Raw genomic sequence first — 26,030 nt, forward strand, 5'->3', positions numbered from 1 at the left:
AGAGCCAGGTCATACTGCCTTCCATCTCCCACAGAACAGATTGCAGTGACTCAGGATCCTTCTGGGTCAGAAGTCCTCTGGGCCAACCTGCTGCTGCTGTACACAGCACTAATTCACTCTCTTACAGCCACCTCACCAAGCCTGTTTTCAAATCATTTAAATGTGTTCTGGCAGACAGCTATGACAAATAAATGTCTTTTACCAGCATACTGAAGTGAACCTTTGGGACATTCAATGAGAACAGACATGCAATTCAGTCTAACACTGGACAACTTGTTTTTCTTATATATGCTTTTTTCTTAAATGATGCTTCTCCAAACTACATCAAATGTTATAGTGGTATCATGTTTTCTTTGCATTTCAGGAGGACCTCTTAGAATTATACCTGGAGTCCCAACACCTTACTGTGCAAAGCAAAACTTATTTTAGTGATTTAATTAATCCATTCCAGGTCAGTAAAGCATGCACACATTTATGAGAGTCAACTTCACGGACTATAAAAAAGAAACAAAGCAGGGGAGAAGTTACTGCCAGAGAGAGAACACCTTTATATAATAAAAATTAATAAACTTCACAGCAGAAGAACTCAGATGAAATTATAGTGTATGCTTCCTTTTTGTTTCCTGCTTACTATGTAGTAGAACTTATTTTGGCAATTAAATCATAGTAAGAAAGATGTTTATATACCGAGCTTCCCTTATGTTCTGCTCATCCTCCCCCTAAACACACATACTAAGACACAGAAATTAATCAAACTGCAAAAAAGTCCAAACAACTCCTAAAATAGTCTCAAAACCATTTTCTTGAAAAAGATTCAGGTACCACTTGAAGTCAATAGAGCAACTTTCCTGTTGGTACCTTATATGGAAGTAACTGAACTGTGAAATCTTCATACAGAAAGAGAGCTATACTAAGCAAGTTAAATAGCATTGTCTTGCCTTGGTGTTATTCTTTACCATTCATAACAGCCTTAGTTTGATAATACCCTACCGATAGCAGAATGAAAAATGTATTGAGAGCTTCTGGTATAAAGCAATACCGTGACTACCTAATTAGTATCATAAATATCACATCTTTTTCCAATTGAAAACATGACCAATAGTTCCATTAAAACTTTTGTATTATACTAAAACAAGTTTGAGATACATGAATTGAAGTACAGGAACAGTGAATTGCCTTGTTTACCTACTTAAAAAAAGTATTTTAAAAGCCAGTATAAAATTCTGGAACATCACAGCAAGACTGACTTCAAAACAATATCACTAGTAATGATAGCTTAAGAACCAGAAAAAGGAGGCAAGGGGGAAAAAAAGGAAATTATTTCCCCAAGCAATTGTAATGTCTGCTAAAGGACAGAAGGAAGGTGACTGGTAGCATCAAGATAAGCAATAGATCTAAAGAATCTGGGAAGTCACTGTGCTCTGTACACCTCCATTGCAAATTGTAAATTACTTTCAGTGGTGTTTTTTACTCCTGAAAGGTGTTCCAGAAGTTCCAAACACAGAAGTACTTAAAAAACCACTCGCAACTTTGTTGGCTGCTCGTCAGAGCCTTTTGCTCTGACAGATGTTTCCTTAATAGCTACAGCAAAGTTGATTTGTAGACTATATAAGAAAAAAAAAAAGATGAAGCCTTGAAGCCCTCCTTGCTGATCTGTACACAAATTTCAGGAAAGGTGGGAAAAGCTCTTCACCTGGGACAAATGAGGAGAAAAGCACAGTGGAAGTTGTACCTTCAGACAATGATGTTCTTTTTACAACCCAGAGATCCATGGTTCTTTAACACTTAAAGTTACATGGCTCTTTACTGACAGCATCCTCCTCCTTTCAAAGATAAAAATAACCTGGTGCTAATGAAAAAAGAAGTTTAATGTCTGTACTTAAAAACCAGCCAGACACCATGGGGTCACAAAGCAAGAAACTCTTAGGCAACAGGCTGCAAGCTAGAAGGAAGTGCTATTAATCTGCTGCACCTGGTGGCTTTTCTGCAGCTCCTACCGGAGAACCAGGATGAGACTTTGTCCACCCCAGGACTACTGAGGCATGCAGAAAGGTAGAGCACAACAGAGCCAGCAGACTGAAACCAGACAGCTACTGTGCTACCCAAGCAATTATTTCTGCATACTGGCTTTCTGTATCTCTAGGCAGGTATCTTAAGCTCAGAGGAGCCCATTTTCTGTTTTAAAGGCCCTGATGGTCAAAAGCAAATATTCTGAAAATGACTGCTGAGTGTCAGGAGCTACCATAAATGCTGTGACAATGAAGAAAGAACTGTTCATAAAGACTGTGTCCTCCCCTGCTCCCTGTGAGGGCAACTACAAGTTCAACTGCAACCATTCACATGTGAAGCTCTGCCAGGTTATGCTTGCTTACAGACTGCTAATGTAACAGCAGTATTACTGAGTGCAAAACCCAACTGAGAATAAAGAGCTCCTCGGTAAAAAGAGAGAAATGTCAACCTGAAGAGATTGGGCTTTTTCTGATGGAAATATCTCCATTGAAATTCCTCCAAATCTAATATGTGAGACCATATAGTTTTTAATTAAGAGTTCAGGAGGCTAATTTAAATTATTTGCACACAAAAAAAGCCCAACAAGACCCAGATAAATGTACATAGAAAGTTTATTAAAGAATACCAGCTGTGAATGAGCAAATCAACTATCTCAAAAAATTGATCTACAGAAATAAAGGCCAGCATTTTTTACTCATTCCACAATCTAGACATTCATTTTCTGATTTGTCAAAGTTCTCAGCATTTTACACAACTTTCCAGATTCAAAGTGCCTACTGAGTCTTTGATTGACAATATTTATCACGGGAAAGTTCTGTCAAACTGGGTATCAAGAAAAAAGAACCGAGGGAACACACAGTAAGGAACCACTAAAAATCACTAGGTTCCAGTCATCTATTTGTCATTAGACAAAACAATCTATGACAAAGGTAGGCAGATAGAATCATAGAATCATAGAATCAGCTGGGTTGGAAAGGACCTCCGAGATCATCAAGTCCAACCCTTGATCCACTACCGCTGTGGTTACTAGACCATGGCACTAAGTGCCACATCCAGTCTCTTTTTAAAAATCTCCAGGGACAGAGAATCCACTGCTTCCCTGGGAAGCCCATTCCAATGTCTGATCACCCTCTCTGTAATGAAATTCTTTCTAATATCTAACCTAAACCTCCCCTGGCACAACTTGAGACGATGCCCTTTTGTCTTGCTGATGGTTGCCTGGGAAAAGAGACCAACCCCCACCTGGCTACAACCTCCTTTCAGGGAGTTGTAGAGAGTGATGAGGTTTCCCCTGAGCCTCCTCTTCTCCAGGCTGAACAGCCCCAGCTCCCTCAGCCTCTCCTCGTAGGACTTGTGCTCCAGTCCCTTCACCAGCCTAGTTGCTCTTCTCTGGACCTGCTCCAGCACCTCAATATCCTTCCTGAACTGAGGGGCCCAGAACTGGACACAGCACTCCAGGTGTGGCCTCACCAGTGCTGAGTACAGGGGAAGAATCACCTCCTTGGACCTGCTGGCCACGCTGTTCCTGATCCAGGCCAGGATACCATTGGCCTTCTTGGCCACCTGGGCACACTGCTGGCTCATGTTCAGCTTCCTGTCAATCCAAACTCCCAGCTCCCTCTCTGTCTGGCTGCTCTCCAGCCACTCTGTCCCCAGCCTGTAGGACTGCATGGGGTTGTTGTGGCCAAAGTGCAGGACCCGGCACTTGGCCTTGTTGAACCTCATCCCATTGGAATCAGCCCAACTCTCCAGCCTATCCAGGTCCCTCTGCAGAGCCCTCCTGCCTTCCAGCTGATTGACACCCCCCCCCAACTTGGTGTCATCTGCATATCTGCTTATGGTGGATTCAATCCCCTCATCCAGATCATCAATAAAGATATTAAACAGAACTGGGCCCAACTCTGATCCCTGGGGATACCACTAGTGACCGGCTGCCAACTGGATGCAGCACCGTTCACCACCACTCTCTGGGCACGGCCCTCCAGCCAGTTCCTAACCCAGCACAGAGTGCCCCTGTCCAAGCTGTGGGCTGCCAGCTTTTTCAGAGAAGCATTCAATTACTTCAACCACATACTTCTTTGAGCATTGCCTTGCACATCCTCCCAAACAGATCCCATTCCTTTCTTGAAGGATCACCAGCAGACACCACGATTAAATAGAACACTAAAGCACATGCTGAACTTCAAGTATTTAAAATGTAGCATTACTATATAAAAAGAATTGAAAAGCTTTAAGGACCAGAGATGGGACCCTCATCATCTCTAAAAATAAGTTCTTGTTTAAGAGCTTTGCTGAATCGAGGCTTAAATACTAATAAGTATTAGCAAAGGCTGATCCCTAAAAGAACCCTTGCTGAATCTTACTCTTTTGCTTTACCACAGAAGTATCTTCAGTCTGCCTTCTGGCCCATTTTTGGCTCTCCACACTTGGTACTAAGCTCTGTGAAGCACATCTTTCACAAAGACAATGCAGAGGAATCTGTAGAAGGAAGGTTAACAGCCAACAATGTCAGGAGCACAATATCACAATTGACATTAATATTTCACTAATATGGAATGCCAAAAATAATCAGGAATTAATTTAGGCTGGATTTGTCAAATGAGATGCCTACCGTTCCATTCATAACCCAGATTTGAACACTGACTTGAGCACTGGCCAGTTTTCAGAGGTGTTGAGAACTTGCAAGGTTCAGGGTTTCAGAACTTAAACATCACACCATTTGTTGAAGTACTTGAATATAAATTATGTAACATAACTGGAGGTTAGGCTGACTTGCTTTAAGATGTTATTGATGAGAAAAATTAAAATCAGTCACTACTTTATTCCAAGCACACAAAACCATGTGGTAACTTTGTGTTTCATAGCAGTATGGAACCCCCACACTTTAGCTACATGAAACCAAATTTCAGTAGCTAGAAAGCTACTTTCAAATGTATTCTCTACAGCTAGTTTTTAACATGGACACAGAAAAAAATAGTACTGACATTCTTTGTTGTACACAGTTTTGAATCATTTTTTGGGAAGATGACTGTAAATCATTTGGGCAAAGAAAACATTTCCATAGATGGCCAAATCACCCCACAGCTGAAATGCATCCACACAACTAAAAATAAAACAGAATTATGCATCAAACTAACCTGTGTTATCTATTACAAAGTGAAAAAAGAATGCAGCTCACACTGAACACAAACCATAGCATGCTCCAAAGGAAGACCACGTTAGCCTACATCTACCAACCGATAATGTAAAATCAACAATTACAACCAAAAAAACCCTATTATACAAAAGCCACTTAGGCACAGGTCCACACAGAACTTCAGTATAACTGGTCACTGTCACTTGTTGTTGATGTAGAAGATTAGCAGAGAAACAGAAACCTACAGAGAGAAATGTGCCTGAAGCATAAGCCCTCTCTCCCACATACCACCAAGATCTTATTTCATGTACTTACTGGAAGCCACACACACAGGGCAGAACCTCAGTATAGGTTCCAAAAAAGCAAATTAACTTTTCTCAAAATAATTTATTGAACAACCAGAAGAGAAAGAAGTAATTTCTATGAAAGAGATAAAATCTACTCAATGTGGCAATACTGACCATTAAAAATCACCCATCAACAGTCATCTGTGCCTGACACAGTATCAGGGTGTTTCTGTAATAAGATGAAATTGCGGCAGGATGAAAGGGGGTATAGAGGCAAGAACACTTCCCCCTTAAAAACAATATTAATGCAGCTGCAGCATGCATGTTCTCAGGTATTTTTCTTTACATTTATCTATACATTTAAAACCCAAAATTCTTTCATTTTACTTCAGGAAGGAGAGAATTTTTCTCCTTCATACACAAATGCACATCTACCTACATAAAAACAACTTCTCACAGAGCTAAGAGGGAAAACTGTCTCCCTCCTACAATTTCCTTTTTCACCCTCAAATGTCATATGATACATAACACCTAGTTACTTGTACATATAGAGTAATAAATGACTTCATACACTGTTGTATCAGAAGACATATGGAATGTTTGTAGTATTCCTAAAAAATGCCAATTTTAGGATAGCCCACATACTTGAGCATTTGCTTCACTTTCATCTGCCAAAAAATGTAATAGGATGAGTGTTTGGTGCCTAGCATTATTTTTTGATTCTTATTCGTAACTGGAATTACTAAACATTTTATTAGGAGAAAATTTACTTGAAAATGTAACTTATGGAGAGAAGCAACTTCAGTGTTTTCACCACATCTGTTTCCTCTTATACAAGCCATACACAATATGTAACAAATGGACAAAGGGAAATTAGACATCTAAAACCAAATATAACCACACCAGAGTGATCTAGTTAAATGAGACTGCATGTTGTAAATGTTTTTCCCCAGCTAATATTCTCAGTGTCTAAATTTCCCTCAATGAAACTACCTACTCATGAACATGGGTCCTTTAAAAGGATTTCCCATACACAAAATACAACCAAACTGTGAAACTCACTGCCACAGAATGCTATGGATGCCAGAAGTATAAATACATTTACCAATTAAGTTGAGAAATGCATGGAAGAAGCATCTTTTAAGTGGAAAGGTGTGAATGCAACACAACTAGGAAATCCCTAAAGACTACTGGAAGCTGGGAGAGGATAATGGCTGAGACATCACTGTGTGCCTACACTTGTATGATGGTACTGAGAGCTGACCATAGTCAGAAAGGGACACTTCAAAAAATGAGTCTTTGGTGTGACTCAGTGCAATTCATGTCTTGTAGATCCAAAGTAAAGCTTTCATCTGAAACACAATCTACTCTATTCCATTTCATGTTGTGTGTCATACATAGGTTTTTTATATATTAACTGAAACACAATGCTAATCAGAGCAATGAATTGTCTACTGAAGGCAATGTACAGACAACTACATGAACCTCACTGTCACTCTGTATACTCCCATTTCACTAAGAGCAACTCTGTGTTGCTCACCTACGGACAACGCCTTTATTAACAGGAATAAAACCAAATATATCATATAGGAATACAAAGTGAGAGGAAAATGAAATGAGGATTAATGCAAATTAGTAAGAATGTTACAAAATTAAGAAAGTTACTGTACATTTTCAACCATAAAATAGACTTCAAATATATTCCCCCATTTAAACATAAACCACACTACATAGTCTTGCAAATCAAAAGATCTATATTGAACCTATATTCACATAATGTGTTAATAAGATTTCAAAAGAAATAATTATTTAGAATTACTTTTTAAATCCTTTCAACAAACAGAAGTCATCATTGTTACAATTCAAGTCCATGATGAGATGTTTCAGTAAATAAAAAGAATGTCCCATACTTTCTGAGTACAGTAAGTGATGCTAAAGTATCTAAGAAAATCATAAGTCTTTGGATGTGGCAGCACATAAAAATACTCAGTCCAAGAGCAAAGCACCCTAGATTATGGGCAATTCCTCTTACTCAACAGTGTCATACATCAGTTCCCTAAATAAGAGAATACAACTAGAATTTTCTGTCCCATATTTGAATAAAAATTAAAAGCAAGCTTTATAAAACCAGATTTAAAAATGCAATTATTTTTAAGCAAGAGGATTATGCCAGATGGTAGAAGGGGAGCACCATTTTGATTAACAATAAAACAGAATTCCTTTAAAAGAGCAAAAACTTAGCCAGAGCAACACTACACAGCAAATGTTCCTGTGGGGCTACATTCCTCTCATGATCTAACGTAAATAAGGAAAAATATCAGGATAATGAAACAGATCTGGAAATCAGAATTTGTGACTTTGGTTTTCCAAATTTGATAAGGAAAAATAAAGTAAAATCTGAAAGACTAGAATGGCATTTAAAAGTCTGTCTCTCTCTCTTTAAATAAGGGAGCCAACCAACTATATGATGACATTAAATAAAAATTAAAAAGAGATAGAAAATCATTAACGAAAATACTAACCCATGGACACCAATTGTAGATTTCTACCCATGCAAATTAACCAGAAAAATTCCAAAAGGACTAGGAAGCTAAAACATCAAGAAGTACAAAAATCCCTGCACTTCAGTGGAGGATTGCAAGTTTAAGCCTATGGGGTACAGTTCATTTATGAGTGCTTTAGCAGAGAAGGAGGGAATGTTCCTCAGGTATAACGCACTAGTAATTAAGCTGCTACATGATGAGCACGGCAGCCTTTAGGTTTCTATCACATACCATTCTGCCTTATATTATTAACATTACTTTGGTTAAAAACAATAGTAGTATGTGCTTTAACTTTGTACTCTGGATAGCTGCCTGTTGGACTTGACTTTCAGAGGCTTCCTGAGTGCAGGATATTCCACATCGTACAAAAGGCCATAAATAGCTTAAGCATCTCTCAAAACTACCAAAAGATATCCACAGCTGAGCTACAAACTGAAGTGGAGGAACTCATGCAGACAATACAACCTTGGCAGTCAGCAAGGTGTAGACCTCCCAAACTTCCTGGTTGTTTTTCCTCTCACTTTGGGTATATAAAAAAGGGGAAAACAAGGCCTTTTTAAATTTACAGACTGATATTGGGTTTCTTAGCAGTCAGCCCTGTTTCAGTTATGGGAAGATTATTTTCACATGATGGATAACAGAAGTAAGCTGAATTTATGTAAAGCATTATGTAAGAGTCCAGACTAAACTGCAGCTTGTTTTCACCAACAACATGCTTGGGAATCAAACAGATTATAAACATTAAGAATAAAAAAAAAAAAAAAAAGCCATGTGATTTTACTTAGGATCTCAGTAAGGAGTCAATGTGGGCCAAGAGGCTCACTTTGCAGGAGGTATCATTGCAATGATACCAAGGCACAGGATTGCTCACCATGTTCCTTGACCATATGTCCTCCAGGTTCTAATTTTTCTAGCTTTGTTTGGTACCTGGGCATAAAATCTTAAGCAGATGGAAAATCTGTGACTGACAGAGATGTTCAGGGACAATGAGGGTGGCATAAGAGCAAGTATTGATGTATTAATGGATCTCTGATATTACTAAGTTTTTGTACACTAATCTTATGCACCAACACGGAAACAAAAAGTCCCATTAACATAAGCAGTTGAGCAAAACTCCTGTTCTTATCACACAGTCTTAAAATGTTGTTAAGAATCCATATATTTTCCCTCAAGTATCTCCATGTCTTCTAACCTGTTACCATAATTTCCATGTGGCTTTTTCAGCATAGTTTAAAATCACATATTTTGTGAATTATAAACATTTTTCTAAATCACACCATAAAGAGATACCTGCATAAAGTAAGATGCTATTGTATTATAAAATACACTTTTGAAATAAAAAGTTTAGTTAGGACTCATTAGAAATGACCACCTCAATTTTTCAGGAGCACCCTTCAGGGTATGGAATTAGTGAGTACTCCTGTGGTAGGGTAGTTTAGTCTAGGCCTTCCTTGGTGACCAGTTTGTAACCAAGGAAGTGCCCAGATTACCCGGTATTCCCTATGATTTTTACGTAAGCCGGGGTATAAGAAGAAAGGAGGAGAGGCCTTCATCCCTTTTTCCTTCTGGTGGCTTTGGAGGTGCTGATTTCCCTGCTGTTGAGTCTGTCCTGTTGGGGAGTGAGGCCTGGTGAGGCCTTGCTGACCTTGGGAGACGGAGGTTGCCGGTGATCGTTCCAGCGCAACTTTCTGTTGTCCCAAGGAGAGTAGTAAAATATTCTTTTGCTAATTCTTTTAGTTGCTAGATCTTGGGCTATTGATCGTGTATACTGTACTTTATTTTTGTTCCTTTTTTTTCCTTCCCCCTTCCCTTTTCCTTTTAAAATTGTACATATATTTCAATTGTATATGAATGTAATATAAGTGTAAGTATATTTATATATATTGCTTTAGCTGCCTCTCTCGTGAGGTTTGGAGACTTGGCAGGGAGCCAGCTTCAAACCACCTCAACTCCATATTTTAAAAGACTTGTTATTAGTTCTGTAGATCTAACCCTTGCTGTACCACTGTCAAGTGTTTTGGATGAGTAAAAGTTTGTGTGCTAATCCTATTCCCAGCGAAGGCAACTAGAAACTGTATTTCCCTGTCTGTACCATTTAGGTAACACTTATTTTGACCAACTTTTGAGAAGGAGAAATAAGTTACATTCATCAAATTATTTGAAAACTCAGAGCATTATAAAGAAATTTGTTAACAGAAATTGTGAAGAACACACCTTTGGTGAAAAAGGTATGGTATAATAAAAATCTAAATACAGTCTTAAGCTAACCAGAACGACTTTTCATGTACTGGAAGGAGGAGTTGCATGTTTCAGCAATCTCCTTTCTAAAGCCTTTTTATAACCATGAAGCATGTGGCTAAGAATCAATGCAGTGAGATCAGACTGAAGTTTATTGAGTTACACAGAGATCTCATTTATCTTTGGTTTTGGAAGGCAGGGTTAGGTAGGCTATATTTTCACATTAACATCTGTAGAGCATTCCAAAATCCTGGCATGGCCAATGACATGGAAGTTCCAGGTCCTATGATTTATTGTCCTCCAGTAGTCATAAATTAGTCTGTATAGATGGAATCCTTTCACTTCAACGACAGTAGATAATGCAAAATAATGTTAGCTGACAAGTTTTTTTCTTCACTTGTTTTTTTGAAATTAATCTACGAGTCATTACAATTTTGTTCAGCATTAAACCTCTGTATGTGTATCCACAGACATTCTCCACTCATCCATTTGGCTGAAATTTAGACAAGAAACAGCTGAATAGGTCCTACAGTGCATTTGCATATTACACCCCTGCATTCAACAGGCAAACCTACATCTAATAATAAATACTGAAGAGAACAGAATGAGTCCATGGGTGTCAATGGTGAGTTCGATCACAAAGCTTTACTGAAGCTCACAGTTAAGTGCTTTCATTACTCAGTTCCTTTTATATATGGGTAGGATCTGACCTTTCCTTCAGACTACCCAGCAGTGTTAAGTTTGTCTGATCAAATAATTTCACTGAAGCCTTCATCTGAAACTACAGATGAAACTATTCATAAGTATACATAACTAGCAATGACTTCTGTTCAATTAGATTTTTTTATACAGTGGGTTTAAAATTCAAATGGGAAAGAAAAAAGTATGAAAGAACACATTTGTCAAAACTGAACTTTAGCATGGTGTTCCCTGCAATCCAGGGAAATAAGACACAGCATTTTACTAACCAATTTTCCCAGCTGAGTTAAACATCAAAATACCTTCCCTTGTAGTTTACACAAAGGCCAGACACAGAGACAAATGTACAAAGTATGACATTGAACACACTGGAGTTATTAATGGAATAAATGCAGCAGTCAAAGGCTCTCTGAAGATAAAAGCATCACTCTTTCCCGTCTCCGGAACTTTGCCCAAATCACAGTCATATTTTCATATTTGTCAGGTTTTTTTCCCCCCCTGTAATGAAAGGGTTTCCTTCATAATAGTAAATAAAAATTAAGTGTTCCTTCTGTGCTTCAAAGTAAAATGGTTTCAGTAATGATGCAGACAGTACAGTGTGCATCTTTCTAAGGAAAGATTTACTGTTCGATTTCAATTTAAAATTTTGTATTGCTTCAGGGTTAAAAATACTGTGACGTAATCATGCAGAAATCAATTTCTTACAAGTGAATTTGTTGCTTTTTCTAGTATCTAGTTCTGTGTTTGTGAAGGGTCACATTTACTAATTAATGCTCAGAGTAAGAGGTTTTATAATGTAAACATATGTGCTTAAACCCAAGTCTTGCACAGTCAACACTAAAATAACCTTAAAAGCTTCAATGTAGAATGCTAACTAGACTTGGCCTTAAAATCCTTTCTGCAGGAGAAGTAACTGAGCTAGAAAGAACAGTTATGTCAATCACTGATTTGACAGACTGACATTTACATCAGTTATGACAATTTCTGGTCTTACAGACAATCCACAGAGTTTCTGTACAAATTTCGGCTATTATTGCATTGAAATACAACCAAACCTTAAGCAAGATGTCTAGTCTAGCTTTAAAAATTGCAGAAGCTTCAACACAGGAGTAAGTCACTGTGGAAAAAAGAGATACTATATTTTTGAGCATCATGCTGACAATTTACCCTGGCCCATGACAAATTCAAGATGGTTTACATCCTCTGAGAACTAAACTCATTTAGATTACTTTGTGTTTGCTGAAGACTAAGTGGGCATGGACTATGATCATGAATGAGCTGACCTGTAGCAAGTTCATGTTCCATTGCAACTGTCCTTTTTTGTCCCCCCAAGCACTTATTGGACTATGCAAAATTATTTCTGTATTTCACTCCCTCACATTCAAGATCCCCTTCTATTCAAAATATTTCACATGTTTACTTACAGATGACAGTACAGTAATTTATAAATTGTTTATTTGAATTCACAAGGGATATAGCTTCTCATCTTAACTAATAGCAAGGGAAGGGATTTTGCCGTATCTCAAATCAGATATTCTCAACACTTGACTCTGAAAATCAGGTTCAAGATTGCTTAGAAATGTAGACAAAACCCATTAAAAAGTAATTGGACCAATGAAGACAATGCTTTCTTTAGCTGAATTAGGAATGGCAGTTACAGTGCTCAGTATTCAAAGCAAGCTTTGCTGCCACCACTGCCCAAGAAAGTCTGCTGTCTTAAGGCAAAGCTGAAGCATCAGGGAGAAGACAGAAATGCTAAAAACATCATATCACTTCGTCTGTGCAATGTTTCATCTTACCACAATTGCTCATGCAGTGAAATAATATGCTTAAGTGGTATACTTCATTTTCTAACTAGCCTCCCTGATAAAAGAAAAAGGAAAAAAACCCCTGTGGCTAGCATACAGTAGACCTTCAAATCTCTTTTGGATTCCTTTTCCACACACTGAAACAGTGAGCTATTTTCTGTCCTCCCACTCTCACCCAGAAGCAATGTCTGCTTGTCACTTAGATACTCACAAGAGATATAAGTAGTAACAAGTTGTTGATTCCAATATTTAATTTATTGCCAAGAGTAGAAGCAATAAGCAAAATTCTGTTTGACTACGAGCAGTCAGCAAATTAAATACCACCACAAACAAGCCTGTACTCTTTAAGTGTAACTTAACCACACCTCTTTCCTTTATGGCAGCAAGCCTTCACACAATGAATGTCTGATGAAGCTGCAGTGTCTCTACACTGTCTTGGATATCTAGATCTCTTGACATAACACAATTGAACTGTTTCTTGTTTGCTACATCTGCAATTCTTTTTATTATTAGCAAATTTGCAGTATACTTGGTCACACACCGTGACTGAGGCTATGCAAGGCAGTACACATGCACGCTTTTCTCTAGCACAAAACTTTTTTGAGGCCTGCAGTCTGACTCTCAAGTACAAGTGTGAAAAGACTTTCCAAGTCTACAAAGACTTGGAGAACATTACCCAGATGTGTTGTTAGAAGACTTGAAGGACATGTATTATGGATTTTCAAGGGACTTATCCACTGTTATGCACCTCTTTGGAGGTGTGAGGGAAGTGAAATGTCAACTATGCTCATAAGCTGGGACAATTTTTACAGTTACAAGTAATTATTTCTTTATAATTTCTTTCAAAGTCTCAAGCAAAAGCTTAATTTTTAAATTGTTATTTTTTTATGTTTTCTAAAAGCTGCATCAGGTAATACATATTATTTTTGGTCTGAACTTGAGTGACATTTATTTTAATGTTCAAACACTTTCTGGTAGGTGTGCATTTCAATACTAAATGTACATTTCGGTAGTAACCATAAAACGCCTGAGCTGAGGTTCCACAGAACCACAGTGCACTCTCTACAGTTCTCAATAACACGTTAAATAAAAGCTGGTTTTACAGCTCCCTGAACTAAAGCTAAGATTTTTAACTTTATTTGAAAAATAAATATATGAAAAACGTGAATATGAGCAAATGTCTATCAAAAGTTTTCAATCTGTAGAAATTTCCTAGAGATTCAGAAGGAAGACAGATTCAGCATTGTAATGGCATACAACTGTCAGTATGGTTGTAGGAAAATGAATCCAAAGCCCATAAGGTCTCTACAAGCACTTCTAATTCCTGCAATAAACTTAGTAAGATAAAATTAGGGCAATGAGAAAATTGAAGTGCAGTATTGATGGAGCATTGCCAGTCATTGCTTTCATTCAAATGGGGATGTTTTGTTTGAGCTCCCCCATTGCTCACTGCTAGAATAAACTGCCTAGACAAGTTCCAAGCCTGCAGGTGTTCCACAGGCCAAAGTCAATATTTTAAATACCACTCCAAGAATACCACCAGCATTATTAACTCACAATTTTATCATGTCTCAGGATATTTGCTGATTTTTTTTTTTCACACCCCAGTTTCTGGAGTCATGTAATGACAAGAAAAACTCACCTGTTGTATTAAGTGAAAGCAATTGTTGGAGATAAAGCCACTTAAATAAGGAGCCTACCATGTTCCTTACCAGCTCTGAGTTATGAAGGTGGGTTAGAATGCAGTTCAATACAATGCATGTTGCAAACATCTAATCACAAGCAGACAAAAGAAGTCTGCACTAGACAGTGCTCCACTCTCAGTCTCCTATAAAAACACAGATGGTAAAATGTTTCTTTGGCCACTGATGCTACTTGATCATTGCCAACAGCTAGAAATCCAGTAGGATTTGTAGCTCATGAATACTTCCACCAAATTTTCTGGTAGTTTCCCTTAAACTAGAACCAGTATTTTCTTTCTTTTCTTTTGACTGAGCTTCTGCCAACCAACTTACTTTTGTGCAGCAACCAGTTCTCCAAAATACAGTGACAGACTGCTCAGACCATCTTAAAAGAAAAAATCTTGTGTTGATAGGATTATGACAGCAACAAGCCTGTAGCTCTCTATTCCTGTTAGATTTTGATGCCAGGAGAGTTCCCCTAGGAGATAAGAACTTCTTCAAACTCCCTGGGGGAATGTTTTGCAGGAAAGGAACACTTCAAATCTGGTTTGTCCGCTGAACCAACAGTACTAAAAGTGTGTTCGAAAGCTATAGCAAACACATGAAGTACAGCACAGGCAAGTAACTTTACCTTACAAATCATATCGTTTTCATTTCCTGAATTCATAACCACAGTGATGCAATAATGGAAACTTTTATATGTTTATAAGTTAGATGACCCACAATCATTCCCTACAGTAAGCACTAGTAATTTCTGACTATTAAAATAATTGTTATATTCTATTGCTATGGTTTGCTTAATGGGGGAGTTTTCTATTTCACATACCATATTACATAAGCAACAAGATTTCCTACCTTAGCCAACAGTACTGGATGTGACTAATTTCTAACATTCTTTTTGGAAGTCAAAATAAACATCCACTCAGTCTTCTTTGTTTGCTATCTCAACACTCTACGCAGGCTGGCCTTCTCACAAATTCATGTTGGTTGTCCCTAATTAACTTTTTTTTCTTTTTAAAATGTTTAAATTACATCCAGTTAGATTATTTCCATTTAAACTCCCTTTCATCTAACATTAATCCCCAATTGTTGTATTTCATTTAAATGACAATCCCACGTTATAATTTAAATTAAACTTTCAATTAAAATAGACTGTTCAGATTTACAAAAAAAAGTCATTGATGTGGCGAATAATGATGGGAAAAATGGAGATACCCTCTTCAAAACTCTATATACAAAGTACTGTATTATAGGATCAGATCTTAAAACACTACCATGTCTGATCAAGAAAGTTAATATGTACAGTTATAGAATACTTAGAGGGATTGCTTTAGGATATTATTTTGTAATCCCTCACTTCTTCTTAAATTACCCTCCATCTCAGTATCCTGTGCTAGTTAGAGGTAGAAGTTAATTTGCTCTCTCAGCTTCTGCCATAGCTGCCTCACCTATGTAATTAGCAAAACTGCTGACAAGACACCTTGCAGATTTTCTCAAAGAGAAAATTTTCCTCTGAAGGAAAACAAACCTGTCCTCCTGTAGAATAACACTCAAAGTAGCTGTGCAAGGTTGGTTTCTACTCTTCACACTGCTAACTAATACTTATGCATCTGCTTCACACCTTCAGTGCAGTAGCTGCTTTCCAGACACTTGAGAAGGGCAGCCTGTTATCTTTCAGACAGCAGATCAAACTAGATGTGCCATTTAAGCAAAATAACCACAGAATAGCTTGCTAAAAGTAACAACCGCACTGAGGCTCAACAGATGAGATGCAATGAAGAAATTCTGTCTATACAATCTGCTTCATCCATTTCTTTTCATAATTAATTTTAATCTTTGCATCCTATGTCTCATACTTAATTTGTTTAATTGGCTGAAGTCTAGAATGGCCTCCAGCTGTCTAGACCATTGAACTAGGAATGCAACCCTGCACTAGCTCAAAGTACACTGCCCCAATTTTTGCTCCTGGAGATTTATGTGAGCAGTTATTCACACTGCTTGTGAATAACTAGTTTGTCTAGTTTGTGTTTGCAGGGTACTTCCTGTTCTATTTGTTTTAATTGCCTACCTGTTATTCTACCAAAGCATTACCTGACTACCAGTGTATTTACCATAAATACACATCTGTTTTGCAAACAATTATGGGTTTTCTTAGTGTGGATCTTCTATCATTCTGTTCTTTCATTTGCTTACAAGGTATATTTTATGGTCTTCTATGACATTAATTATATTATTGTGTTTATTTGCTTCACTACAATGAAGTATTTATCTTTCCTTTCCCACATCATATTTTTTCTTTTTTACAGGTGCATGACCACATGGTATAAGAGTAGAAAGTTTCTGCATATTTGATCTTAACTTTCCCATACACAATCTCTGCTGGAAATTTTATGTGTTACATTTATTTTTCAGAGTCAGTTCTCTGTGGCACTTTAGTAAATAGTCATTTAACTTTTATGCCTAAGAACACTGTGATTTTAAAACACTCAGCATTACAGATTTTGATTTTCTTAATCAAAACACAATTTACCATAGCTCCTAAAGTTTCACTCATTGTTCTACTTTCTGACACAGGAGATACAATTGGGCTGTGTACCTGTGGTTTAGGGTGTATTAAGCCAACATTTTCATGGCTTCATTTCACAATGTACATTGTGAACCAATAGTTCCTTTGAAATGCCAGTCCCTGAACACTTAAAAAAGGTTTTGTGATAAGGATCTAAGTCAAATTAGTTGTCTCCTCCTCTCTTTCCAGCAGAAAAGAGACTTGATGCACTAAGAGACTTCATCTGTCTGACTCTATCTACTCAGTAATTTGGCAGAAGAGATGTGCTTTCAATATACTAAACTCTAAGTCTCAAGAAAATCAACAAGTGTGCAGAGGACTGTAATTACATTAACTGACCCACTCTCTAAAAGAATGGAGCCCAGATCCAAACCTGAAATTGAAGAATCCACAGAGAGATGTAACAGTGTACACACTTCAACTACAGAAAAGTCCCAGATAATCCTCAGATCAACTGTAAGACTCAAGTCCCTCAGAAGTCCATACCTTATGGAACATCTCCTTCCAGAGTTTTTCTCATCTTCTCACTTTAATGTAGCACTGCAGATTGTGCATCTCACTTCTAGTTTCCAACTTTTTTTGTCTTCTTATATATACTGTTTAATAATTTGTAAGTTTATTTTCTTGCATTTCTACATCCATAAAGAGAGTCACCCTTTTGTATGATTCTCTTTCAGTTATTAAGCAGTAAAACCTCAATAAAGTTTTCAATAACTGTTCCTTCAGCTTGTTTTTATTCCTTTTGATGATATCTGCTAAATCTCTTTATATTCCCTTTCCCCACAACTCTCTACAGGTTAGGACTTCTGTTTTATCTGCATTTTAATACTTCTCAATTATATTTACCAGATTTAAAACCTATCTTTACATGTCCCAGAAAGCCCATCAAATTTTGTTCCAGATTATTCTTTCTATTTGATCCTTCCCACTCTTCCATTATCTCCATATATTGTCAACATCTTTTGGACAGTCTGTAAAGGGATTACTCACTTTCATGACATTGTTATTTCTACTTACTTAAAAGTACAAGCTTACCACGCCAGTTGTGCAATCCTCCCTCCCTTCAGTTTTAGTCATCTCTTTTTTCTTTCTTGGGCCTCTGTACAGAGTTATTTCCTCTTTACTTTTTACATATTCTCCTAATTTTTTCAGCAACAAAATTCAGACATTACCGTAAATAAAACTAACAAGACATGTCTCAAGTGTGCTCAGGAAAAAAAAGTCAACCTTGATCCAATATTGTATCCCTGTATAAGTTACTCTAGTGAGGGGAACACTAGACTATTTTAAGAGAAACTATTTTAAAAAGAAAGGGACTGCAAACATCCTGGCCCAAACAATGAAGACAAAGGTAAAAATATAGGCACAATTCTGAACAGAATCAACTAAAATGCATATGAAAACCCACATAATTTATACTTGATCATTAGTAACATCCAAGTATCTGTAGGGAAATTTCCAGAAATTTACCAATTACTCCCAGTGTGTGAGTCTTTAGGTACAATCAAGTTAATAAATAAGTTGGGGAAAAAAATTAAAAACCAAAATCCCTCCAATCAGCACAAAGATGACAGGAGACAAAGTAGTGGCATCCAAAAATCCAAGTCTTTACCTTTGCATAAAAACATCAGGTTTTAGAAAAAAGAAAAGGTTTTTCAACTGTACAGAATTCCATAAGAAAAAAAAAGTGGCAAAAAATTTAAAGTCTGAACATGGCATGGCAAAGTAGTCAATAAAATACAGACTACAAAACTCCATGTAATTTGCTACTATGTTTTTCTGATAATTAGGAATAATGAAGGAGAAGTGAAAGTGGCAGACAGCCAGTATTTATCTCAGACTATAATGAATAATCATTTAAATTAAAACATTGTCAGAAAGAAGATATACCACTGAATCGTTTAAAAAAAACCCTATATTTGATAGTGTTTCTATTCACAGTACTTGGTGTGCTCAATAATTATATCTGTAATAGCATAGTCCTTCTCATGTATTGTTTCTTTCAAAGGAAGAAACTGAAGTCTCAGTTTGCAACTATAGTAGTAGCCCTAATTTATGTCTAAACATTAAGTTATTTAATATATAACTGATAGAAAATTTCTTGCTTGATTATATGGAAATAAAAAAGTGGTGGAACAGATTTATCTGGAGATTACTTAAAAGGGCAAGAAGTACATAATGTAAGATCTGTAGTCGGCAGCTCTACTGGGGCACTTAAGCAAGAATGGAGAAAGGAGACCTGCATTTTAATGACATAGCTGGCAATGAGATATGAACTTCACAAGGTCTCAAGGTAATCAACAGAGAACAGAGTGAAAGAAGCTGCAGAAACTAAAGCTAGCATCCACAACAGTGCTCACATACTGAAAGAGATTGCCCATAATATCAAAGCAAAAGCAGTTTCAGGACACAAAACATTGCTGGCATAGAAGTCCTTATAAGTCTGAATATTACTACCACATTTTGAATTTCCTTCAAATTAGGGGCTGACTCCCAGTGGCTTCTTTATAAGATTCAAAGCATTATTTAGTCTGATAATGTTAATACATATTTTTAAGGCTTCCCCATTCCTGGGGAAAAATTGCCAAGTTTACTAGTAAGAACATCATTTGGGCTCTCTACCATATGGAAATACAGATCAAATCTGGAGAGCCTGACTTTCTTCAGACATTTTCGGAGTCAGTCCTGAATGGTAACTAACCATTCCTGATTATGATGCNAGAACAGACAGAACTAAGAGCAAAAAATTATATCAGCAATCCTAGCACTAATAGAAATGTTCAGAATTGTGCATATTCTCAGGAGCTGAGAATTTTTTTTAGATTCAATGGGTATTTTCCAATTTAAATACCTGGCAATAACTTTAGACCTTTGTAGGCTTTACTTAAGCTACCACATACTTGGACCCAACACAGTACCCTTCTTTCTTTCTGCTGAAGTCAATTTCTATTCAAAGCAAAAGTATAAACCAGTTTCCAAATATCAGATTAGAAGAAAACAATCTGCAGTAATTATCAGTAATTATTAGTAGAATTACTTTAGTGCAGCTCAAGATAATTTATTGCTATCAGTTTTGGTTGTTTTTTTCTGAAGAGATAAAAGTAGCCAGAAAATAAGTATTATGCATTTGTCATTAACAGAAGAACATAACCATCACTCTTCAGTCTTTACAGGGGACTGTTTTGCAAAAGCACTTTCTACAGCTCTAAAATGAACACAAAAAGGAGAGAATAACCCTTTATCTGCTAATACCATATCTTAGTTGAAAAATACACATCACAGTAACTCAAGGTGGTGGGTGTAGATTTTTTTCTACAGACAAATAATTCTTATCACCAACATGAGAAACTGGAATTTAGATCTAATTCCTAAATTCTATGACATATGTTTTTATTTTGAGTTTTCCCCCCATCCCTGATTCAAAGCACTGGCAAGAGAAATTGCATCAACAGATTTTTGGCACAGCCATGACAGATCCCACATTAAAACGAAAAAAAAAAAACAACCCCAAAACCTGTGTGTGATATTTTCTCTTTGAGACCAGTGAAAGTCCAGCTATCAAAACACGACCTGTCAGATTTTCAGTATTACTGAACTGAACACATAAACCCCCTGAAATGTTGACGTGCAGACTAAGACTGCAGCCCATGGATTTGAGGTTCAGAGGGATCATCAGATCACTGAATTTTACAATCTGTGTAACACACACAAGTCATTCCAGGTGACATTTCATGTAATCACTACAACGACTGGTGACATTCGTTGTCCAACGACAACTCATGGACCCCATTCACTAAGGATTCAAGGAACTGGAGCTAAAGGAAACACACAGCACTCTAGTTTCTCAGAAGTACAATCAGATACTATGCAAAGTGTTAGGCATAGGAAGGCTGGAAGAGAAAATACAGAGAAGATGGTAGCAAAGTACTGTAGTTAACGTTAGCATCTCAAGTCAGCTTACAGTACAAACACACATAAAGCCATATTTCATGTTACCATGGGAACAACCACCAGATTAGAAAATTTTGACCAGATTTACTTTTTTGTTTGAAAGGAGGAAAAAAACCCAATGACTGTCATGAATCCCCCGGTGTATTCTTTATATAAGCAGCAAGTCATGTCAGAAAACACATTTAAAGTATGAGCTGTGCATATGAATAACCTTTACCTTTATCCCAAAATAGTTAGCCTGACCCATAAAAGAGAGTTGTTTAGTTTCTCAAACAAACTTTTATTGTATCACAAGTGAAGAAAAGGGAGAAATGAGCACGTGGAGGCCTCTTTCAGCACACACACACGAACTCAAAAACCTTTGAGCTACAAGGAAAGCAGACTAGGATAAAAGGCATATCCGAGAACAGTGTTCTGCATGTAGATGGCTTCTTATATTAGCTGAAATGATGTCTGGGATCACCAGCAAGCTGCTGACTGAGCAAAGTTAAAAAAGAGAAGGTGCTCAAGCCGATGTCCTCTTCTGAGCACACAGTTGCTTCACTGCAACATTTCTCAGGCTTGGTGGAAGCACATGGCTTTTAGCTCATCTGATTATACAATCACCCCAGGAGCCAAATACTAGGTATGCTTCCAGGGTCCCAACAAAGAAAACCAGAAAGATGTGAAGAACTGTGTTTGTCACATCACCCCAACATACAGATTTGCAACACCAAGAAAAAAACCCCGGTCATCCTGGTTAAGTTTTAGCTTTTTTAGAATATCACAAAATAAATTCTTAAGCCTTTCTAACACTCTCTAGGCAATTTTGAACACTTTTGTGATCCCATCAGGGGCTGTGACATCAGTTAAGTGTGCTTGCACTGTGTCAACCAATCTGTCAATGACCATATATTCGAAAACTGTTCAGAAATTTTCTTTGTGAAAAAATACCCAAATCATTTTTATTCACATCAAGCAACTCAAAATTGTTGCAACATCCCATTTTCTGATGAGGATTGAAAATTACAATGTTGATACTCAGGCAGCATCTTAACCTCAAGTTTAAGCTCTGAGTTTATCAAAGTGCTGTAAAAGCACTTCTGCCAGTTGTCCAGCTTGAAATTCTTCATGTCTCTCTCAGTTCTGGACATGTTTTTCTCTTCTTTCATAGGGTTTAAAAGAAAGGCAGATAAAAGAAATGGAAGTTGCAAAAGAAACACAGGTGGACTAGTGGACAGGTAATCATATTTACAAATAACACTGATAATTCGATTTTAAGTCCTGACTAACACATAGTTAGATATCTCTCATTTATTTGCATATTTCACAGCTACTTTACATTTAGTAAGGGCAAGAAATCTAAGCAAGCACATAGACAAGTAGATACATAAATGAATATCTGCACTATGTTCAGGGGTGTAAGAAGTAGGTGATCAAGCATAATTATATTTTCAGCATGCCTAATGAAGTGTCTATCATGATAAAAGGAGAGAAAAAACCCTCTTGCCTTGACAAAATTAATCCTGCAATTAGCAATAAAAAACTCTTCTGAGAAAATTTACACTTAAGGCAAAAGGACAAGACTGAAAATTTATTTTCAATACTATGAAATTAGTCTTTTTTTTAAAAAGGGCTATAATATGAGCAACACTTCTACCTGATAGTATGTAGAAAGTAATTCCAGAAATAGCTGAATGGCTCCTTCTTCCTGTACCATGCTTCTTAAACCCGATTTACTCCACTTGCAATCGTGAGCTTAAATTCCAATAATTCATTTTCTATGTTCTGTCATGAAATATTAGCCCATTGAAATAAAAACTTCAATATGAGCGTTACTATCAAAGAGACTGGGATAACTTATGTTCAAAAAGGTAAAACCGGAGACATAAAGATGAAGGTACTGCTAATTCAAACTCAGGCTGGAATTTGATAGCTTCAGTGTGATCTTTTACTGCTGTCCATCCAACAGAGAACTTGCACTTTGCAAAGAGTCCTTTGGAAACTGTGTTAAGTGACCAACCTTCAGTAGCACAAATGTAAGGTAGGTTTGTATTGATACTACAGAGTTAACAGGAAAAGCAATAAAAATAAAAACATATCTTTTATTACAAGGCAAGCAGATGCAACACTGAGTATACACAAGGAATAGATCTGTTGAGTAAGGTGACATTTTACATAGTCACTTTTCAAAGAAGAACTACATTTTAAGGGCTTTTGCATATGTTTTACCTAGAGACCTCTGTGATGATGTGCCAATATCAACTTCCCTTTCTCTTTAGTTGCCAGTTTTATTTGATTTCTTTCTTCAGAGATGTGCCAACCAGTTTCAACTTGTTTAACAACATTTTTTTAAAATCAGCTGCCTTGATGGAATGTTGAACTGATGCATGTGTGGGTGTGTTTATAATGCATGCAAAAATACATTAAAGCAATATAAAGGGTCTGGCTTAATCCTACAAAAGTAAAAAAAATAAGCACAAAGACCAAATACTGAAGCAGACACCTCTTTACATATCATAATACCTTACCAAAAAAACCTGCCTAACTTGCATACAAAGTGCTGTGGAGTGCTCTGTTCATTTAATACAGCTGTGGTTTATATGGCTGAACTGCAAAACTAATAGAATATCACAAGCCCTGTTATTCTTTAATGGAAGGAGTTGGATTTGCAAAATATTTCACCCTCAAATATCATAATATGCAATAAAATTATGCAATGTAATATTTTTATTATTATATACATTTGATTCTGCATTAAATAGAAATTCTTTGTAGTCAAATTATTTAATAAAATGCTGATGACATGAGCATAATAAGCAAAACAATAAGACTAGGATGTCAGATGTGGATATAGTATTTATGAAACCAAAGCTGCATCCTGACCTGGGGAAGAATTAAGGTTTCCTAATTAAGTCAGCTTCAGGCACAAAAGCTTTCCTGTTTAAGGCTCAAACCTCTAGGTTGTCATAAGTAGCAATCAGAAATCCCTTAGGAAATTTCAGTTGCGTTATTTGACCTTTATGTTACATTGTGGCTGAAAAGATTTATAGGATGAGAATTGACACATAAACCTAATGAAAGAGACAAGTTCCCAACAGTTCACATCACCACCTAACACTGGTGATCACACTAACTAAATCCTCATACTTATGATATACACTGCTTTGTGCCTCCTAGAGGCACTCCCAGGAGTTTGATAAATCATTAAAAAACAAATCATAGAATAATAGAAAGTTTTGGGTTGGAAGGGACCTTAAAGATTATCTCATTCCAATCCCTCTGCAACAGACCACAGACACCTTCCACTAGACTATGTTGCGCAAAGGTGTTGTTTCTGAAAGCCTTCACGCTTCATTGGATTTATTTTTGACAACTGATAAAATGCCAGATTCTTCTTGTTCATATTAAGAGAGAGAGCAAATAGAGTTAATGGGAAGTTTTGGGGAAAACTTATAAGATGTTACAGTTCTAACAGTCACTTTAGGATACCTCGATGATCAGCATCACTTTCATAAAGAGCAGCTATTTGTGCAAGTCCTATCTTGTGTTTAGGTGTGACTTCTAGTCTGCTAGCACAGTAAAAAGCTGGTTTGCTAAAGGAAGTGGAAACACATGGAGGGCTTTTTTCCTTCCTCATATAAAAAGAACTGTTCAGAAGAAACTTCTCTCTCTTCCAGGTCTCATTGTGCCATGTCTCTGTCATCTGAATATTTTCACTCCCTCTAAAGCATGGTCAGATGCTTTTGATCTTCTCTAATGTCTCTGATTTCTACACTTTTCTCCAAAACATCTTCTGCAGCAGGTGTCTCAAAGAAACAATACAAATTTACAATTTTGTTTGGTTTTGGATTGTTTGTTTGTTGCTTTAAGCATATTGCTCTTGTTTTCACAGGAACAGTGAACAAAAAAAGGCATCAACAGCATCTGCCTGGTCTTAATTTTTGGCCAATCACCACTGACTTCATCTGCCTGAACTGTTTAATGATTTTCTGAGGAGGGGAGAGCAGTAGAGTCCTGCTTTTTTTAATCAGTCCTTGATTTTTTTCATTATGAGAGAGGAATTAATTTGCTTAAACTTTTTTGCTAAGTAGAAGGTAGCTTGTATCAAAGACATTTTAAGAGTCCTCCAACTCAGTAATTCTGCTTGCCTCTGCCTGCCTCACTAAAACTGAATTTGTGGGGAATAAATGATGTTTAAGCTTGTCTAAACCTAAGACATATGGATAAAAGAAAATGGTAGTCTGTGGAAATTTTTTTTTATTTTTCTCTTGTTGGCACTGTTTGCCTTTTGCTGTCATTCACTCAATGGTGGATCCAAAAAGCAGTAACTTGAGATTTTACTCATGCGCTACTTCAGCAGAAGTTCTTGCCCATGGAGTTCATAGAAAGGTCTCAGGCGATGTAAACCAACTAGCAGTTCGCCCAAATTGGTCTTTTTTGTCTACATATGTTCCTTCTTGTCATGGGTCGAATCACGGGTCATCTACCACCACCACCTGCGTCTCTTAGAACACTTCCATCAACGCTGCCTCCGCACAATCCTAAACATCCACTGGTCAGATTATGTGACCAATACATCTGTTCTTGAACAAGCAGCAGTCACAAGTATTGAGGCCATGTTGCTGAGAACACAGCTGCGATGGGCAGGGCACATCTCCAGGATGAAGGACCACCACCTCCCTAAGATCTTGCTTTATGGTGAACTTGACACCATAGAGGAGCCGCAAGAGAGAAGCCCTAAAGAAAAGATACAAGGACTCCCTGAAACAACATCTCAGCCTTGGCCATATTGATCACCATAACTGGTCTACTCTGGCCTCCAATTGGGAGGCCTGGAGACACACCATCTATAACACTGCTGCTTCCTTTGAGAACACACACAGGATCACTCTCGAGGAGAAAAGACAACGCAGAAAGAATCGTGTCTTGCGGAATATACCACCTAAGGAGTCTTTCTGCTGTGCCTTTTGCAATCGGACATGTCTATCTCGTATCGGCCTCTTTAGCCACCAGCGTGCTTGTCACAAACATGGATAGAGCCTTCCTAAATCTTCATTTGCGAAGCCTAGCCATGACATGACATGACATGACATGTTCCTTCTTGTAAAATATAGAAAGTTCCCTCCAA

The 26,030-nt window shown here is 37.2% G+C and overlaps 1 protein-coding gene and 1 long non-coding RNA gene across 7 annotated transcripts in view; one reads left to right on the top strand and one right to left on the bottom strand.

The window, feature by feature from the left end:
- Positions 1-26,030, bottom strand: part of ARL15 (ADP ribosylation factor like GTPase 15) — a 223,438-nt gene that overhangs the window by 24,503 nt on the left and 172,905 nt on the right. The gene's annotated exons all lie outside the window — the stretch shown is intronic.
- Positions 9,505-18,240, top strand: LOC108495456. Of its 3 annotated transcripts, XR_001874134.1 has the most exons (4): positions 9,505-9,556; positions 10,076-10,204; positions 10,685-10,839; positions 17,159-18,240. It is a non-coding gene; the product is annotated as an uncharacterized LOC108495456 (long non-coding RNA). The 3 variants fall into 3 exon arrangements; XR_001874132.1 differs by lacking the exon at positions 9,505-9,556 and having other exon boundaries at positions 9,885-10,204; XR_001874133.1 differs by lacking the exons at positions 9,505-9,556; positions 17,159-18,240 and adding an exon at positions 14,330-14,416 and having other exon boundaries at positions 9,885-10,204.

The sequence above is a fragment of the Lepidothrix coronata genome, unplaced genomic scaffold (assembly GCF_001604755.1).
Source record: "Lepidothrix coronata isolate B3197 unplaced genomic scaffold, Lepidothrix_coronata-1.0 Scaffold31, whole genome shotgun sequence".
In the NCBI taxonomy this organism is placed as follows: Eukaryota; Metazoa; Chordata; class Aves; order Passeriformes; family Pipridae; genus Lepidothrix; species Lepidothrix coronata.